Source organism: Ursus maritimus, unplaced genomic scaffold (genome assembly GCF_017311325.1).
Source record: "Ursus maritimus isolate PB19 unplaced genomic scaffold, ASM1731132v1 scaffold_12, whole genome shotgun sequence".
In the NCBI taxonomy this organism is placed as follows: domain Eukaryota; kingdom Metazoa; phylum Chordata; class Mammalia; order Carnivora; family Ursidae; genus Ursus; species Ursus maritimus.
Genome location: NW_024423564.1, coordinates 40,425,616 through 40,429,331, shown reverse-complemented (window position 1 = coordinate 40,429,331; position 3,716 = coordinate 40,425,616). Strand labels below are relative to the sequence as shown.

At 41.3% G+C, this 3,716-nt stretch overlaps 1 protein-coding gene across 3 annotated transcripts in view; it reads right to left on the bottom strand.

Annotated features, from left to right (window-relative positions):
• Nucleotides 1-3,716, bottom strand: part of ZZZ3 (zinc finger ZZ-type containing 3) — a 99,074-nt gene extending 95,358 nt beyond the window's left edge. For all 3 annotated transcript variants that reach the window (XM_040627122.1, XM_040627124.1, XM_040627123.1), the window contains exon 1: nt 3,585-3,716. The gene's annotated coding sequence lies outside the window, so the exon portion shown is untranslated. The remainder of the gene's footprint in view (nt 1-3,584) is intronic.

Here is a 3,716-nt window from a genome sequence, read left to right as displayed (position 1 = left end):
TAAATACTACTTTAAAAATCAAAAAGTCTTCCCAGCAAATATTCCTTGCAGTGAAATCCAGACTGAATTTTCATACGAAATTAGATAGATTTTTTAAAAAAGCACCTGCAACATATTTTCACTGACATTTCTGGTCAAGTAATTTCCTGTAATCTCTCTTGGACACTGGTTCAAGAGGTGAGAAATAAAATTTATATTCTTGATGTAACTAATATGTAACACAGGTATCACACCATATAGTTTACAAAATTATATGTCTGTGGAAATTAGCATTGTTTCAGACCCTAAGAAAAAAATCCAAGTGAGGACAGACCAGTACTGTATTATCACTTTTATTAATTTCCTCTGATCACTGAAGCTCATCGGCTCTCACAGATCACTTTTATGACAGTTGATTGAGAAAAGGGAAAATAAAATTTCTTGGTTAAGTTTTACTCAAGCGAACTCAAATCATGTAAGATACATGTCTTCTACCTCCTTAGATTTTCTCAGTATATTTCTACCCAGTACCTCAGATAAGTACCAGCCTCTAAAAGACTGGTAATTCTCAAAATTCACTACCAAAAACAGTTTATAAAACAAAGTTCTAAGAAACCTGTATTATCGCAAGGATCAGATGCACACGGGAACTACTTAAGATAGTTCTGTAGATACCTTTGCAAAGACCATTATAGAACTGTGACCTTTGAGTCCATTCTCGTTTTCACAATTTTCTACTTCTAAAAATAATAAATTGTACTCAACAAATGTTACTTAACAAGAGCTTTACCTAACTAAAGAATTCACAAAGTTTCCGTTAAATATCAAATTCAGTTGCTGACTTTTTATGACAAGGATATCAAGCAATTTTTGAGATAACTGAAAACAATTCAAAAAAATTTTAGAGGAAAAAATTGCCTGAAGTTAAGATTCCAAATTCCGGTCAACTCAAATTGCCCTCCAACCATAATGAACCTGCCTAGTCTTAGACCATGGCTCTGTCAACCTTCTACCATCCTCTCTTCTCTGTGCAACTCTCCAACTCAATCTCAATATCGAACTACATACTCCCATCTCCTTTTCCTCTTTCCCACATCAGACCTTTCAACACTCTTTCATTCCCCAACTTTACTACTTGAACAATTACAATAAAAAACCACACTGCCCAAGAAGAGTGAAGTCACTTTCATGTGACTGATAAATAATACTTCTAGATTTGGGGGAAAAAATACCCAAAAAAAAAAAAAAAAAACCCCCACAAAATGCTGCTTAGCAACTTCTGAGTTGTACACTTGTTTGTATTTACTAGTGATATACCTACCACTCTCCTGTTGAGCTCACAAAATTGCATAGTCAGAACTATTTAACTGAGCTGGTAACTTTTAAAACTTCTGGAAAACTCCTATACACATACTTGGGTTATAATTTAGAAAATATTTAAGTATCACAAAATATAAGCATGAATATAAGGATAAATATATAACACAAATACTAAACATAAAAATATAAAGTTCAATTGATATCATCCTTATTTCTTTAAATCTTATTTTACATGGATTTTATTTTGGTTCAAAGCTACCAGCATACTAAATCTCCAGGACAAAAATAATGCTACCCCTCAAGATACTTTCACAAAACGCTTATCACAAAAAAATCGGTACCAAGAATTTTCTTTTTAAAAAGCAAATATGCATATATTTGTCAAAACTATAGGCATATATCACTAAATAAAAATTTACCTGAGTAGAAAATTTTTTACTGATTGCTAATGGGATAGTTTATCTTAAAACACTCCACTTCCTCCTCTTCGTTAAAAGAAATACATAGAATAATACACAGCTACTGCTAAGAAGGTTACAGAGATTTAAGACTGAGTAAGGCAACCTGGCAGAGTGTAACAGGGAGCGTTTTACTCTACATACTTCTATGTATATAAGTGTAAAGGCGAATAACACTTTCATAGTTTAAAAAAAAGAGTGGATTACCTAGTTATCTGATTAGCTTTGTAATTAACCTCCCACTACAAATACTAAATAAATCCAAAGACTGCTCAAGAAAATGAAAAAAAAGATACACTGTAAATTAATTTCTGATAAGACATCAAAAGTTGGAGAAAAAATAATTTTATGTCAAACTCATTTAAAGAAAAACCAAACTTTGACACCAAAGTTTATGAAGAAAAGTTTGGTTTTAACTAAAATTTTGCCTTAAAACATTCCACTATTATCTTGAACATGTGACCCAAAACAACCATCCTTGAACATCAAAGATGGCAACCTCATAACATAGTAATCAAAATCATATCGATAATTATGAGTTAATAGTCACGCACAAAAAGATTAAAAGAACGATTTTATTCTGACATCAAGTATTGTCAGAGATACAAGGGCTCCTTCCAAATACTGCCGAAAGTTATTGTAAATACAAAGTCTGTCAGAGTCATGAGAAGTTATCAATGACCAGTAAGTGGGAGTAAATGATGCCCAGAGAGAAAAAAATAATACACGGCGCTTAGTTTTAAGCGTCTGAGAACGGCCAGTGGAGAAAGGTACTGGAGTAGAAACAAGCGACAGAATGGTTAACAGGTCTGGAATTCTTCAGAAAATGGCAACAAGGGGAAAAACTGACAAGAACGTTTCAAAGTAAGGGCAACGGTATCCAATGGAATCGTCACGAGTGCGCGAGAATGGCTCTGGACTTCCAAGGGAGTGGGACGGGGGTGGAATTATCACTGCGCGGGGTAAAAGGAGCCGGGGCTGAGGGGTGCAGACGCTTCTGCAGGTGGCCGAGCGCCCGCAGGGGGGTGGGGAGGAGGACCATGTCGCCTCAATGGGGTCAATGTAGTCCCTTCAGGACTAAAGGAAGCTAACCTAGCACGTCTCCCGGCACCAAGAGGCACTCGCCCCCGGCCCCTCCCTAACAACTTGCCTTGTAGAAAGAGTTGCGGGTCCCAGGCCCCCGGAACCCAAGGCTTCGCCATCCAGGACAACTGCTCTGCCAACAAGGTCCCGCGAGAATCGAGAGATCTCGCGATACAAACCCACTAGCATCTCGCGAGTTTCCTCTAGAACCAACATGGCGGTACAGGGAAATCGGCATTTCGGAACTTGAAAAGTGCTTCATTAACGGACTGGAGAACGTGTAGAACAGGGAAATAGCAGAAAGTCTTTTCCGCCTTTTATTTCTCATCTATCCCCCCTAGTAGAGAAGAAAAGCGGTAGAAAACCCTAAAATCTCCAGTGACTACGGTTATACCACACAGACACAACATCCCTCTGCCTCAACCAGCCTCCCAGCCTATCACGTGGAGGCAGATTCTCGGCTTGCCCGTCACGTGGGCCGCTACTAAGCGAGCGCGCTCTTGTCTTCCTCCCAAGAGCCCTCCCCGCCCCCCTATCGCCCGCGCACACGTGCGCGCGCACCCCCACCCCACGTGGGGGCTTCGCCGTCGCTGCCGACGCCGCCGCCGCCTCCAACCCACCCCCTCCCGGCACTCGGCTCTAAATCCGGGTCCCAAAGCCGATGGTGCCCCGGGTTCCCTCCTCCTCCTCCATTCTCCCTACTCCATGTCTGGCCCCCACCACGTGCCCCGAGTGACTGCTCACCTTTCGTGCCCGGCAGGGCGCCGCGGGCCACTTAGGGAGGCGCCGCCGCCGTGGCCGTTCTCTGCCCCCGCCACGGCACTTGCTCGGGTGGCCGCCGCAGGAAGCTCGACAGCGGCGCCGCGGCGCTTCCAG